Source organism: Anabrus simplex, chromosome 7 (assembly GCF_040414725.1).
Source record: "Anabrus simplex isolate iqAnaSimp1 chromosome 7, ASM4041472v1, whole genome shotgun sequence".
Lineage (NCBI taxonomy): Eukaryota > Metazoa > Arthropoda > Insecta > Orthoptera > Tettigoniidae > Anabrus > Anabrus simplex.
The window spans coordinates 246,077,546-246,094,918 of record NC_090271.1 but is presented as its reverse complement, the minus strand read 5'-3'; positions in this window follow the sequence as shown (position 1 = coordinate 246,094,918).

Here is a 17,373-nt window from a genome sequence, read left to right as displayed (position 1 = left end):
CAATTTATGTCATTTATTACTATCAGCACCCTCTGCTAAGTTGAATAAATTTCCAACGCATATTGATCAAAGTATTAAATGTCAATTGGTTATGTCCTCGTGGCTCAGGGAACAGCTAAATATGACCTAGGACCTAGGGAATGTTTTCATTCCCCTTCCCGAAGGGGAGGTGCGGGCCACTTAGAAGGTGAACGAGATTAGGAGGGGTTAGGAGATTTGAAAGAAGAAGGAGATGGGTAGACGGTGATACAATTAACTTAGAAGTAATATCTTCGCTAAATAAAGTCGTTGGTGATATTCATTTCTGTGAAATATAAAAATCCTCTGTTCAACAATATATATTCATTGTTGAAAGAGTGAATGAAAATCCACAGCCTGTTTCCAGTCATTCGACAGGGTCAGGAATGGAATGAATAAAACCCCCATCTAGGGACGAGGATGGGAACTGTGCCGGCTGCCGAAGCCCGTCGCACTCTGGGGCAATGATTAATGAATGACAGATGAAATGAAATGATATTGGAGAGTGTTGCTGGAATGAAATATGATAGGAAAAACCGGAGTATGCGGAAAAATCTTGTCCCACCTCCGCTTTGTCCAGAACAAATCTCACATGGAGTGACCGGGATATGAACCACGGAACACAGCAGCGAGAGGCCGGCGCACTGCTGCCTGAGCCACGAGGCTCCATTTTAAATGTTGAATAATCATATTTTTCGGAGACTCTATTTTTCACATAAATATTATGAATAAACTAGAAAGGACCTTCTTTTCCTTACAGTTATAAAGAGAATATAATATTAAGTATCCTCGGTTACTGCTCGCATGGAGAAGCACTACGAAACACAAGGAATAATAAAATACGATACATCATTGCTCAAGCGTTAAGGGACTCGGACTTTACAGTCTTCCAGGAGGTTCACGGTTCCTCTGTTACAGGTAGCACCCGTAGAATTGACATGATACCCTTCAAAGACCACCGAAAGGGCTTTATAATAGACCCGATGATCATTTTCGAAACGTCCGAAACACAACCCAATGAGGTTCACGAGGAAAAGATAACAATATATGAACCAACCATCCCATTCTACCGACAAGAATACCAATTGGATGTTATCGAAGTAATCGGATTAATGGTTAGCGCTATAGGAATCCTCTCTTCTTTCGTCAAATTATGCAAATCATATTTAATTTAAATCCTGAAGAACCAGATCTCCCAAACGTTTTAAAGAAACAGCGTATGCCACACATTAACCAATCATTATGCATCAACTCCTCACAATTACTTTTGAAATGTACCTTATTTCTCTATATTTTGTCCTCGGGGTCAATCTCCAGTTGCGGAAGGTCGAAACAAATAAAATAATAACATGTTCTGAAAATAAATCTATTAAATTTGATAAATTTCTCCAGATTGAAGAAAACAGAAATTACAGCATTTCGAAAGTCGCTACGGTTTCCTCTTCAGAGCCAGAGATGGACTGCATTGACAAATCTTTGGGACTCTTCCTGTAATTGTATGGAAAGGAATCTATTTGTTCAGTTTTCGAAATTTGCGCCTGAGCCCTACAAGAACTCCAAACGCTACGCACTCCTGTTCAACACGCGCCGAACTGCTACTCACTTGTTGAGTAGTTCTTGTGCAAGGTCAACCACATCTTGGTAATCTTTGCTTATATTTTTCCGTATATTATTAACTACGCAGATTTATTCAACTGCCTAAAGCATTGATGTAATCAAATATATTTTTCGTTGTGGAATTAAAATTAAAGTAACATTAAAATGATTATCTCAATAATATCGTGAGCAACAAACATGATTTACATATCAGTGAATAGTCCATGTTATATATCTGAAAATAAAACTTTAATTAATTTCTTACTCTTATAGATGGTGTTGGTTTACAGAAACCATCGTAATAACACCGACAGAGCAACCGCATCATTTGTGATGGTGGAACTATTTGGAGCAGCTTACAACAGGGCTGTGACGATGGATATATGTTAATGTTTACTGTACGATAGGTCGTTATCTTGTTAGAATTTGGTTTTTAGAGATATATATTTGTTCATCACAGATATGAAACGCTTTCAGTACACAACAAAACTCGGAGTTTCCGAGGATATCACGGGATCTTTCCAGGCTAAAGTATCTCCCTCTGATATCCGACCTCTTCCACGGGTGGTATTATCATCTCTTCTCCCTACAGAACTGATCAAATCGACAGTAAAAAAAAAATGAAATGTCTTATGGCTTTTAGTGCCGGGATATCCCATGACGGGTTTGGCTTGCCAGCTGCAGGTCTTTCTATTTGACTCCTGTAGGCGACCTGCGCGTAGTGATGAGGATGAAATGATGATGAAGACAACACATACACCCAGCCCCCGTGCCATTGGAATTAACCAATTAAGGTTAAAATCCACGACCCGACCGGGAATCGAACCCGGGACTCTCTGAACCGAAGGCCAGTACGCTGACCGTTCAGCCAACGAGTCGGACAAATCGACAGTAAATTTCGGGTTAGAGGTAAGTAAAGAACAACGCTTGGAGAAGAGGAAATGAAAGTAAATGAAAACGAAAAGCTTGGCTAAGCAGCTGTTCATCGAGAAAGTTACCGGATCAAGGTTTAAGAGTCTAGTACTACCGCCTTCTACTATGATTGCGCAGTCATAGTAGAGGCCAATGCTAGTACAGAAGAACCTGACCCAAACCTAACAGAGTCTATGAACGGTGCGGAAGTTTTGTTTTGTAATAGCTTATATTCGAATGATGTGGAAGGAGAACATTGCGTACAATGTACTGTATATATTATCGATGGGGCTACCAATTTTGTGTAGCTACTAGAATAAAATGCAATGCGACAAAATGAAGAGTGCCTTATTAGAACACATTCCTTCACTAGTCTGGTTAGATTAATTTAATTTTTACCGGGCGAGTTGGCCGCGCGGTTAGGAGCACGCAGTTGTTAGCTCGCATCCGGGAGATAGTGGGTTCGAACCCCACTGTCGGCAGCCCTGAAGATGGTTTTCCGTGGTTTCCCATTTTCTCACCAGGCAAATGCTGGGTCTGTACCTTAATTAAGGCCACGGCCGCTTCCTTCCCATTCCTAGACCTTTCCTGTCCAATCGTCGCCATAAGATCTATCTGTGTCAGTGCGACGTAAAGCAAAGTAACAAAAAAAATATGGAATATCCTCCATAAAATTATTTTTTTACTGCTGTTCAATAAGGTATGTTTAAGGATGAAGAATTTCCTGTTGCATAAATTATATTATTTCAATATTGGTTAATATGGCAGGTGATGAGTGATCGAAAATCTTTCCAAGAATTAAATTAGGATCGCAGGCTTTTGGAAGATATTACACCAACTTCAAATCCAACATACCAATAAATGTGAAAAAACAAGTTCATGACCAGTGTTTTCTCCCTGTTATGAACTATGGCTGTGAAATCTGAAAAGTGAATGCCCAAAGAGGCATGGGAAAGTCTGTGCTGGGATTTACGAAAAAAGATAGAATGAGAGCTGATGATATAAGAGCAGTCACAAAGGTTAGTGACATCATAAACAGAGTGACCACCTTGAAATGGCATTGGGCAGAGCACCATCTGTAACAAAGGACGATAGATAGACCAATGGAACCAAAGAGAGAGAGACAGACAGACAGACAGACAGACAGACAGACAGACAGACAGACAGACAGACAGACAGACAGACAGACAGACAGACAGACAGACAGACAGACAGACAGACAGACACTAAGAGAAAGGCCACTAGATCGTTAGGGTACGGACATCCGAAAGATCGTTGGAGTAAACTGGGAAAACACTGCTCAAGATCGCTGTGTGACTACTGAACACGTATCTGAGTGGCGGACTTTAAGAGGCCACATCATTCACTGATAGAACTGGCTGACTGTGAGTGTGATTTCAATTATAAAAGCTATTTGAGTTTTAAAAATGAGTCTCATATTACATAACAATAACGTTATTGTTTTTACGTCCCACTAACTAATTTTTCGGTTTTCGGAGACGCCGAGGTGCCGGAATTTCGTCCCGCAGGAGTTCTTCTACGTGCATATAAAGCTACCGACGCTAGGCTGACGTATTTGAGCACCTTCAAATACCACTGGACTGAGCCGGGATCGAACCTGCCAAGTTGGAACCAGAAAGCCAGTGCCTCAACTATCTGCGCCACACAGCCTGGCTCTCTTATTTCGAGATGTTACCATAATAACTTATATAAATCTATACGTGTGTGTTTGTCCAGTTCTTGACTATTCAGTTCTGTCTCCACCAAGGACTCACAACTTCTAAAATGCTGCCCTGTTGGTGCGGGCACGTCATTACCTGCCTGTAGTAACAGGTGAATAAAAGGGGGGACCAGGGATTCTCAAATTGTGACCGTGGGTTGGAGACCACGGTTCCTCTAGCTGAGTCTGGCATTGCTTCCACTCCTGCCAGGATCCTCATTTTCATCTTTCCTATCCGACCTCCCTTGGTCAACTCTTGTTCTCTTCCGACACAGAAGGTATTAGGTTATCGAGGCCTTGGGAGTCTCTCATTTTCACGCCCTCCGTGACTCTTCCCTTTCTTTTGCCGATAGCCTCATTTTTCTGTACCGAGCTCGATAGCTGCAGTCGCTTAAGTGCGGCCAGTATCCAGTATTCGGGAATAGTAGGTTCGAACCCCACTGTCGGCAGCCCTGAAAATGGTTTTCCGTGGTTTCCCATTTTCACACCAGGCAAATGCTGGGGCTGTACCTTAATTAAGGCCACGGCCGCTTCCTTCCCACTCCTAGCCCTTCCCTGTCCCATCGTCGCCATAAGACCTATCTGTGTCGGTGCGACATAAAGCAACTAGCAAAAAAAAAAAACAAAAAAACAAAAAGAGCATTCTTCTGTATGTCGGACCTCTTCCACTTTCCTTCTGATCAGTGTTAATAGAGATGGTTGCTTAGTTGTACCTCCTCTTAAAACAATGATCACCACCACCACCACTTGTAAAACGTGTATCGTATCTACGCTCCTGACTAAATCGATGATTACCTCCACTACACTAAAATGTTTCTGGCTCCTCTTTTTCATCGTCCCTATCCCTTTTCCAGTTCAACAATCAAATCGTAAAGAATTTCATCTTATTTTCTTGACACGACATAAGCCCAAAAGCCTATATCATGTCTATAAATACGGACCGTGAAACCATCAATGGCAACATTATTCTGTCTTGTTTCCATTCACACACGTGATATTGGAATATGGTTTCAAGATCGTTATTTCCATGAATTTCGCTGCATGTTTGCAGTTATTGCAAAATAAGTACATTTCGCTTTAACCTGGCCTTGTCGCCTGTATTTGCTTGAATTCGCGAAAACTAAATCACTGATTTCCTAACCACAATAATATGAATACAGTAGTTTCCCGACGACTTTCAACTCTTCATCTTTCCATTTTTTATGTTTCACCGAACAGTATATCACTGTAAAAAGTTCCCGGCTACATGAGCGGTGTCACATGATAATGTCGGACTTTTGACATAACACAATCAAAGAAGAGATGGTGTGTGGAAATGTGTGGCATTTGTCGTCGTCACGTGAGGCAGAGAGTAACATTATGACTCAGGCTATCAACAAATCAACAAGCCTGTAGTTTTACGAGATTCGTTATATAGCAGTCATGGGACCTCCAATTTTACGTGAAATCCGAACCATTGGGCCGTGAATTCTCTTTTCAGATATCCCACGTTCATTGATCGAGATTCAAACCACAACTGCCTTTGATGAGATATTCCGAAATGATGTGGAATGACGTAGGAAAGATCATTTTTTTTTTGTTGCTAGTTGCTTTACGTCGCACCGACTCAGATAGGTCTTATGGCGACGATGGGACAGGATAGGGCTAGGAGTGGGAAGGAATCGGCCGTGGCCTTAATTAAGGTACAGCCCCAGCATTTGCCTGGTGTGAAAATGGGAAACCACGGAAAACCATTTTCAGGGCTGCCGATAGTGGGGTTCGAACCTACTATCTCCCGAATACTGGATACTGGCCGCAATTAAGCGACTGCAGCTATCGAGCTCGGTAGGAAAGATCATAATGTGAAGGTTAAGTTGGAATTCAAGAAGACAAATTGGGGCAAATATTAATTTATAAGAAGAGGAATTAGGGACTGGGTTAATTTATCACGGGAAATTTCAATATGTCCAAGTTATTTCAAATAATTAAAAAAAAGCTAGGTAAACAATTGAGATGGTGGTGGTGGTGATTATTGTTTCAAGAGGAAGTACAACTGGGCAACCATCCTCTATATAACACTAATCAGAGAGAAAAGATGGAAGGGGTCCGACACTTCGAAAAATGAAGGTATCAGCCAAAGGAAGGTAAGGGCCACGAAGGGCATGAAAATGAAAGACTCCCTAGCCCTCGCAAACCTAATAGCGTCGGGGTCGGAAAAGAACAAGAGTTGACCAAGAGAGGTCGGATAGGATAAATGAAAGTGAGAAGCCTGGCACAAGTAAGTGGAAGCAATGCCAGGACTCAGCTAAGAGCCCCGTGGTCGCCAACCCACGCTCAAAAATTCAGAGTCCCTGGGGCCCCTTTTAGTCGCCTCTTACGACAGGCAGGTGTTACCGTGGGTGTTATTCTACCGCCCCCACCCACAGGGGGTAAACAATTGAGAGGAAACCTGACATCTAGGAGACAGCCCTAAATGCAGATGAATGACAATTGATTGATTGATTGATTGATTGATTGATTGATTGATTGATTGATTGATTGATTGATTGATTGATTGATTGATTGATTGATTGATTGAGAATCCAGTAGCTATCCCACTTGGCTATCACAACCCCATGCTATGATCCGCACTAGGCAACATGACATTCATAGGTTGACGATTGCCGGATAATAGGAAAACAGAGTCCTCAGTCACGAGACTAATCGCAGACACAACAAAAATGGATTCCATTGAAGTAGCATGTGTTGTCTCTGTGATACTGAGATTTGTCCTAAGCAGCGACGAAGAAAGTACTAGGTACATTCAGAGATAAATGCTCGATTGCTGAAGGACCATTATTCTGCAAAACATACGGAACTTTATGGTAACCCTCAGCAGGTTTTTACTACGGAATAATATTCATTGATAGCTTCGGTAAATTGTTGGAATTAGTATCACCTCCCACAATATATCATCCTGTCATTCGTGAATGCACTCCAAGGGAAGGAAGACTTCCAGCAACTTCGGAAATGGTGATAATGTGTGACTTATGTAGCTACGATTATCTTTGTACGAGTGGAACGGAAAGTCATTGCCAGCTATGATAGTGTAAACAAAAGTAGATCGCATATTTTGGTGGGATAATGTTGCTGTCAGTTGCACAAAATGTTAATCAAGTGGGCGATAATCTGTAGCAATGAATGTGATGTTATCGACTTTCTTCAATCAAAAGAGGATACTGTAAAGCCAGGTAGAGATCTTTAGGATTGTTGCGACATTCGAGCGCTGTGTGTGGTTTGAAACAACTGATCTTTTATAATCCAAAGTCCAAGTAGAGAGGATGTTTAAAATTCTACAACACGGAAGAGGCGCATTGGCGTTCTCTTACTTGATAAACACCAGAGAGTATGTATTTTCAGCACTACTCTCTGTTTCCCAGACTTGACATCTCACAGCGTGATGGCGAACAGACTGCCGGTGTATAGCGAAATAGCCACCACTGTTCTCTATAGTCTAGACATGGCGCTGATCGGCCTACTGAAGAACACATCAGGAGTTGACGTTTTTGTTAGGATTACGAAGGAAAGAACGAGAAAATAAGAGGAAAAAACCAAAACAGAGTCCTCAGACGTGAGGCTAATTGCCGACAACACACAAAAATGGATTCCATTGAGGGAATGTTTCTCTTTGCGAAAAGGTAATGATCATGAGTACGTCTTAAAAAAATTGAAACTCAACTGTTGATAATGATAGCTGCAGAATCTTTGGTGACCAAGGCCTACGATAACGACTAATGTGACGTCACTGACAGTACACTTTCTATTTCAACACACTCTATTTATACAAATCCATAGCCCCAGCATCTTTGGTATCAGATGGCGTGGAATGACATTAGTACACGAATAAGTTTGAATGGTGTCTTTAAAAGTAGGAAAGACCAAAATATGAAGATAAAGTTGGAATTCAAGAGGAGAAATTGGGGCAAATATTCGTTTATAGGAAGGGGAGTCAGGGACTGAAATAACTTACCAAGGGAGATGTTCAATGAATTTTCAATTTCTTTGCAATCATTTAAGAAAAGGCTACGAAAGGAACAGATAGGGAATCTGCCACCTGGCCGACTGCCCTAAAATGCAGATCAGTTGTGATTGATTGATTGATTGATTGATTGATTGATTGATTGATTGATTGATTGATTGATTGATTGATTGATTGATTGATTGATTGATTGATTGATTTACTTTGTACTTATCTTTCACTGGTTGTGAAAGTAGTTTATAGGTTGTCATTATTCATCATACGCCAAATAAATAAACAAATAAATTGACGACCAAGGCCTACGGAAACTACTAATGTGACGTCACTTCTGTCAGACATTGTGTCGCGGTACACACATTTTCGGATGACCCCCAGCATAAGATCTATTCATGTCAAAATGACCAGCATTTCGGTAGAGCCAGTGGTTCAAGAAGAGGTTCCTTCGGCCGTATAAGAACCCCTGATCAGTGACCGTGATAGACTCGAAAGACGTCATTATACTGGCAGGTCTCTCCCTACGAACAGGTTCCAGATTTGTTCATAGGTAAGAAGGAATAAGACAAACAACTCTATATTATTAACGCACACAAGAAAGAAACGTAAAGAGAAATATGGAGAAAGAAATAAGAAAAATGCTGGTTAAGAAAAGATCGCGCGGTTGAGGTTTATTTTGAAGAGGAAAGAAAGATTGTCGACTATGACGGAGATACAAACATGTACGTAACTCTTTGTGTTCTTCCGGGCAGCGTTCCAGAGAACGGCCACGCCACATAAAATGCTGCGCTTGTGTGGAATCACGATTTTCTTCACGTCATCCTCTGTTAAAGTCTTCAGAAAGTAAGAGTTCCAAGGTTATGGGATCGGTTGGCATTAAACAGTGCCTATGCAAGTAGATTTATTGGTTTGCTGAAAGCTCTCTTATCAGGATAAAATTAACTGGCTGTAAGCGTATTTCTAAAAGTAGTTTAAATTACAATATTCTTTTACTAGTGTGATTATTGTCTGAAGGGGAAGTGAAATCAGATAACCATCCCCTCTTAAATCTGATGACCGGGCGAGTTGGCCGTGCGCGTAGAGGCGCGCGGCTGTGAGTTTGCATCCGGGAGATAGTAGGTTTGAATCCCACTATCGGCAGCCCTGAAGATGGTTTTCCGTGGTTTCCCATTTTCACTCCAGGCAAATGCTGGGGCTGTATCTTAATTAAGGCCACGGCCGCTTCCTTCCAACTCCTAGGCCTTTCCTTTCCCATCGTCGCCATAAGACCTATCTGTGTCGGTGCGACATAAAGCCCCTAGCAAAAAAAAAAAAAAAATCTGATGAGGAGAAACAAAAGAAAAACCGAGCGCGTGGCTGCGGGGTTTGGCCACATATCTGTCAGCTTGTGTTCGAGAGATAGTGGGTTCGAACTCCACTGTCGGCAGCCCTAAAGATGTTTTTTCCGTAGTTTCCACTTTCACACCAGGCTAATGCAGGGGCTGCACCTTAATTAAGGCCACGGCCGCTTCCTTCGTAGTCGTAGCCCTTTCCTCACCCATCCTCACCATAAGACCTATCTGTGTCGGTGCGACGCAAAGAAGAAGGGTTAGGGCTTTGCAATCCTAATACTGTAGGGAACAACAGCCGACCAAAAGAGGTGAGATAGAGGTAAGGATCTTGTAACAAGTAGGTGGAAGCATTGCTAGACGCAGGTAAAGGCCCTGTGGTCACTCCACGAGCCCTTGGATTGTTGCCCATTTTAGTCGCTGTAGCACACACCGGGTGTCTGTTCCATTGTATAGAAACAAACAAACCCCATGGATGTTGGCCTACCAAGTGACCGCTGCTCAGTGCAAATGCCTGCAATGGTCAGCACAACGAATCCTTTCAGACCTCTGTATCACCGTCAGATATCTACTCAGTTGTTCCCACGTAGATGGGGTGAACATTGAACCAGACTTTAAATCCAATTCACCGAGCTCGATAGCTGCAGTCGCTTAAGTGCGGCCAGTATCCAGTATTCGGGAGATAGTGGGTTCAAACCCCACTGTCGGCAGCCCTGAAGATGGTTTTCCGTGGTTTCCCATTTTCACACCAGGCAAATGCTGGGGCTGTGCCTTAACTAAGGCCGCGGACGCTTCCTTCCCACTCCTAGCTCATTCCTGCCCCATCGTAGCCATAAGACCTATCTGTGTCGGTGTGACGTAAAACAACTTGTAAGAAGTCCAACTAAAAATCCCTGACCTGGCCGAGTATCGAACCCGGGGCCTTCGGGTAAGATACAGGTTTCTTTTCTTCTTCTTTTTACTACAAGTGTTTAAACGTGACGCCGACTTAGGCAGATTCATTGACGACGATGGAAGAGGAAAGGGCTAAGCCTTGGAAGGTAGCGGCCGTAGCAGTCATTAAGGAGCAGCTCCAGCTTTTCCATGGTGTGAAAGTAGGAAACCACGGAAAACCATCTTCATGGCTGTTGATGGTGGTGGGTCGAACCTACCATCTCCCAAATGCAAGCTCACAGCTACATGACCCAATTCGCGTAGCCAGTTCGCTCTGTGGGTTGGTTACATTCTATTTCCCACCCTTATTGTTTTAAATTAGTGTTTAAACTTAATTGTTGTAACTAATTAAACTGAGTATTTGAAATGTGTCAACATTATTGTGCAGATGTAACATGCCTGCCTCGTAACTGGATATCCCAGGATCGATTCCTGGCCAGCACAACGATTTACATTCTGAACCGAGTACCGGATCAGGTTTCATATAGCCTCATGAGACAAACAGAGTTAGTACGTTTACATGGGGATTGAGAACGATTTGAGTACACTTACCGTATTGAATACGATCCCCGTTTACATGTAGCATTTTAGTACCGTATTGAATCCGCCAGACAACATCGACGTATACGAACGATGCAGAATTCTACTAAAATCGATATCACCACTTAGAATTTAAAAACGCCAAATGCAGTAGAAGCCCAGGATATTACTCTCGGTTTTAAAAGTATGTGTGGTATTCCAAATGTAACTGGTGCAATAGATGGGACGCACTTCCAACTTTACCCCCAAAATAAGGTTATCGTGATTTTGTTAATCGCAAGGGCTGGCCGTCTTATAATATGATGGAAGTTGTTGATCAATTATACAGGTATATGTATTGTACTGGCTTATTGTATTTGTTATTTCGTCAGAACGAACATGGAGTGTCTGCGCAGTCGTTTTCAATACGGTCTCATCACGCTCCTCGTTTATATGGAGCTCAATTCGAACCGAGTATGATACGATCGGCGAATGCCGGGACAGTTTCTATTATAGGCCACGGCCGCACACCCCCTCACCTTCTCCGCAGATCTCCTTCACCGTAACAAATCTCCCGGCCTGAGAGACTGCGTAACCGTCTAAGAGGCCCGCCTCCCCCTTCAGGGGAGGAATGAAAACGCTTAGTAGTAGTAGTAGTAGTAGTAGTAGATACGATCCCAGATTTTACCGTATCGACCTTGAGACACAATCCGAACTGAGTCCCCGTTTACATGGCGTTTTCAATACGGGAAATGTATTCAGATCGATCTGAATCCTGCATATAAACGTACTCTGTTTGACAGAGCGGTCAGTATGGGCAAGAAATACGCCTGATGATGTCGTTAGGCGGAACACGGGGCACTGCATTACCTGCAAGATCCTCAATGGCCCTTATGTATCACCAGTTTCAATACAGACTCTTTATTTATTTGTTTCTTTAGTATAGTATGTTTTTAATATACAGGCTACAGGAAAGATGAACGGCATGTTTTTAATTCACGTGGTTCTCTACGTAATATTTAACACGTAGGTGGTGCCGAGTATATCTTAACTTCCAGCTGTCACTAGTAATGGTCTATTCTAACACACAGCCAAAATCTCTCTCTAAATAAATTGGAAAAATACAATTCCTCTGTATTGGAATCTCAACAAACTTTTAATAATCGATACAACTTCGTATCAGATTCCATCAAAATGCTTCGTCCGTTTATCCTTTTATCACTAGGCTACTAGATCTCATCTAGCGCTACAGGACCCCAATCGAGCCAGAAAAAAACATCTCTACCACTCAACCTCAGATTTCTAACCATGATGCGCAGGTTTGTAAAACATCGTGAGTCTTTCATTTTCCTACCATTCACTTTCCTTCTCCTGCGAGTCTTCAGCCTATACCGCTGTCTTCGAAGGATCATACACCTTCATCTTCTTAGTTATAATAATAATAATAATAATAATAATAATAATAATAATAATAATAATAATAATAATAATAATAATAATAATATAATTACAGTAGGTGAAGTGTTTTCTGATCCTGTAATGACTAAGTATTATTGGAATTTTGTTTTCTTGTATATATAAATGATATGAGTAAAGAAATGGAATCACAGATAAGGCTATTTGATGATGATGATATACTAAATAGAGCAGTAAATAAGTTGCAGTGTTATGAGCGACTGCAGGCGAGCCTAGACAGTGTTTGTGAGATGGACAGCGGATGATGGTATGATAGTACATGGAAGGAAAAGTCCTCTCAATTTTAATTACTGTGTTAATGGGGGTAGTACTACCTCATGGGGAACACTGAAAGTACCTAAGTGATATAATAAGGAATGATCTCTTCTTCTCGACTGGTTTTCGTCCCACCGACACAGATAGGTCTTATGGCGACGATGGGATAGGAAAGGGATAGGATTGGGAAGGAAGTGACCGGGGGCTTAATTAAGATACAGACCCAGCATTTGTCTGGTGAAAATGGGAAACCACAGAAAACCACCTTCAGGGCTGCCAATAGTGGGGTTTGAACCCCCTACCTCCCGAATGCAAGCTCACAGCTGCCCGACCCTAACCGCACGAGCCAACTCGCTCGGTCACATATCTCTTCACACGCTTATGAGAGTATTTAGGGGTTGTAGTAAGGATGTAAAGGTTGATGATGCTTGTTGTTTAAAGGGGCCTAACATCGAGGTCATCGGCCCCTAATGGTACGAAATGAAATGACAACAAAAAATTCAAAATCATAAACTGACCAAAAGAAAAAAACGTAATGAAGAAGGAATGGATGGCAATGTAGCGAAAAAAAACTAGCAAACAAAAGAATTAATGGATTCAACTAAAAAAAAAAGGATCATATATAATTTATTACTGACCAAGGGACCACTCATAAAGCAGAATCCTGAATCGAGGATGCTTGATGTCGAAAGGGGGTGCAAAATCCACGTCTAAGGCCCCACATAATGGTACATGTCGCGAGTAAAGTAGAACCATGCTATTTGTCATGTTGGGGTACTAATCAAAAGTAGCGAAGACTCACGGTGGTCCACACAAGGTTTTACTAATCAAAAGTATTGTACTTCGTACAGGTAACGCAGACCTATGGTGTTTCTCACACAATGGCGCCACTCATAGCCAACGCAAACCGATGAGTTTCCTCACCTAGGTGTACTAGTCATGGGTGCCGGTCCCACGGGCCCCGTGGTGTTTCTCACATAGGGGGTACTAATCACAGGCAATGCAGACCCACGGTGTCGCTCATATAGTGGTACAACTCACTGGCTACGCCCAGACCCGCGGTGTTGCTCACATAGGTACGACGCACGGGTACTGGAAACCCACAGGGGAACCGCTCTCTGCTTCTACTAATCACAAACCTATTGTGTACCAAATATAGTGGTACTACTCGTAAGTAAAGGCGACCCATAGTGTTCCCCGCGTGATGGTACTAATCAATAGTAGTTTCATGGTTCTAATACCAGCATCCCTTGGTCGCCCCTTGTAGTCGCCTCTTACGACAGGCAGGGGATACCGCGGGTGTATTCTACATGTGCGTCCCCCACCCGCAAGGGGTAGGATGTAAAGGAGAGGGCGTATTTGTCTCTGGTAAGACAACTATGGTTGCAGTGTAAGGGACGCACACCAGTACTACTTGATACTAGAAATGGAAAAGATCCAACGGAAAGCAGCTCTATTTGTTCTTTGTGATTTCCGACAAACTTTGGGGTGGGAGGACTTGGAAGTAAGGAGACGAGATGCTCGACTAAATGGTATGTTTCAAGCTGTCGGTGGAGAGATGGCAAGGAATGACATGAGTAAAAGAATAAGCTTGAGTGGAGCTTTTAAAAGTAGGAAAGATAATAATATGAAGATTAAGTTAGAATTCAAGAGAACAGATTGGGGCAAATATTCATTGGAATTGGAATGAATTGTCAAGGGAAATGTTCGATAAAATTCCTAGTTCTTTGGAAATATTTAAGAACAAGCTTGGTAAACAATTCATAGAGAATCTACCACCAGGGCGACAGTCCTTAATGCAGATCATTGATTGATTGCTTTCTTGATTGATTGATTGATTGATTGATTGATTGATTGATTGAAGTAACAGACAGGGAAGTAGCGAGAATGATTGGTGGTGGGAACAATAGCAGAAAGAATAAGGATATAAAGGATAAGTTTGGAATAAACTCGATAGTTGAAGCTGTTCGTATAAACCAACTTCAGAGGTTAGGCCTGCGAGGCGAATGGAGGACTATATGTTACAAGAATAATGGACTAGGCCATGAAAGGTAAGAGACGTAGAGAGAGATCAAGGCAACGGTGGTTGGATTCCGTTTTTAATTGAAAGGGGTATGGAACTAAACGTAGAGCTAGTTAGAGGATTGTGAAGGCGCTCATTTCATTCACAGAGCCTTGCAGACTGAACGCTGAAAGGCATAATAGCCCTTAATTAAGATGTTTATTTAAATGTGTATACCCGGACTGTAAAGCGCTAGCTTTCTGAGCCCAACTTGTCAGGTTCCATCTTAGCTCAGTATGGAGGTATTTGAAGGTGCTCAAATACATCAGCCTCGTGTCGAAAGATTTACTGGGACGTAAAAAACTCCTGCGAGAAAAAATTTCGACACCTCGGCGTCTTTGAAGACCGTTGAAAATAGTTACTGGGATGTAAAAATAAAATTATTATGATTCTCTGAACAAACATTGTACCTATAGGCCAAAAATCATGGCGCAACAGCCCTGAAGAGCCGTGGCCTACCAAGCGACCGCTGCTCAGTCCGAAGGCCTACAGATTGTGAGATGTCGTGTGGACAGCACGACGAATCCTCTCAGCCGTTATTCTTGGCTTTCTAGACCGGGGCCGCCATCTCACCGTCAGGTAGCTCCTCAATTGTAATCACGCAGGCTGAGTGGACCTCGAGCCGGACCTCAGGTGCAGGTAAAAATCCCTGACCTGGCGGGGTATCGAACGCGGGGCCTCCGGGTAAGAGGTAGGCACGCTACCCCTACACCACGTATTGTACCTACAGATTCAATAAAATTGTCTCAGAAAAGTGGTTCCTGCGAGGTAGATTTCTTAAGCGACTGAACAAACTGTAAGTTGGGAAATGAGAGCGGAAACTACTTCACTATCCTTCTCAAGAAGCCCACCCACGTCGTTCTACCTCCCAATGATTCTACTTATGTCAATTATATTCATACCAGAATGCCCTTTTTTGTCTACTTGCTCAAAAATACCAGTAAAGGTAAAATACTATTCCCCATAACTTGAACAGCTGAGACACCTCAGCCCTTAATGCTACTTCTAATCTGCACCGATATGTTGCTTCTCACCTGTCTCCGCACCGCTCAAGCCATAGTACTCGAGGGTCTGCTCTCCCAGCTGCCGCGCCGTCGCCACGCTTTCATTATCGAAGAGCTTCACATTGATGGCGTGCGTGTCCAGGTACTGTCCCACACGTTTGACGAGGAAGGCGTCCACTCGAGCGTCCACGTCGTTGGGGTAGTCCTTGGCTAGCGACGCTACCAACTCCGCTTGGAACTTGCGTGAATTTTCGCTATCGTTGTTGTCCTCTTTGACCACTGACACACCGGGGAACACTTGATATTTCTCATTTTCTTCAAGTTTATCCACAAACGACACTATGTCCAACTTTAAACAGTTAAGTGTGTATCGATGAGCACAACCTTTAGATAGTAGTTTCTTCATCATCTCATCTTGACCACTAGAGATGTGATTCCTGTTAGACCAGCCACTATTATAGTTAACAGTTCCTGCATCACCGTCTGTAGAAGATGATGCCGTAACTCCATGACTTGTAACCACTGTAATTATAACACACACTAGTCCAAGATTCATCAACATTTTGACACTAATAGTCTTCATGCCTGACGTCTTCCTCTACTGTACTGGAAGACTACCTGTGCGAATCTACGCTGCCCTTGCCCATTCAAACGGCTTTTATACTTAGATTTGCTTAGTCACTAAGAAGGATAAAAGCAACAAGAAGGGGAAAGGAGAGCAAAGATTATATGTAGGACGGTCACTTCATCAGATTGGTGGAAGGGGATAAAGCCATGTGTTGGGGAAGCTGAAAGAAATTGGAAGACAATCTTCGGTATGGCTTGTTTTTTCAATACCCTCTCCTCTATTCAGCCGTTAAGTTGTGGAATAGATCTTAGTGGAGCATGACTGTGGAGAAGTGTAACAGTGAAATGAAAGGTGAGAGACCAATAGAAAGGTAATCCTCAAACAGGGGCCGCCTGTCGTACTGTTTCGCGGTCATTCTTAGGGCAAGAAGAAGACGACGACTTATCCCTATTGTTAAAGGTTTTTATGATTCTTTATATTTCCTAGCGGAACGAATTTATGGTGAAAGGATGTTAAGTGCGTAAACTTATTGTTCTTGTTAAGAATGTGGCTTACGGCTCTTGAAAATAATACGGTTCTTCTAGCTTTGTAAATCATCCTAGTCGTGCGCTAAGAATGCACTCAAGACCAGAGATAGGCCTACTAACCCTTCAGCCACTAGCCGCGGTGCTTACAAGCCATCATTTCTTAAAGGGACTACATCGCACAAAGAGGTAATAATAATAATAATAATACTAATAATAATAATAATAATAATAATATGTATGGATTTTTCCGATTTAATTGAAAGAATTGAAATTCTTTCGGAAGGAGATATGAAATTAGCGCGGAATCAGTGAATTTTTTTCTGACTGCGAATGCTCTGCCAAATTTTCGAGGTTCACTGGAAGTGGATATTGCCGGCAGTTCTTTGGAGAATCAATAATTTCCTGATTCAAAGTGATCTTGGTCCCTATAAAAAGTTTCTTGTAATGCTAGAATTTGAATGTCC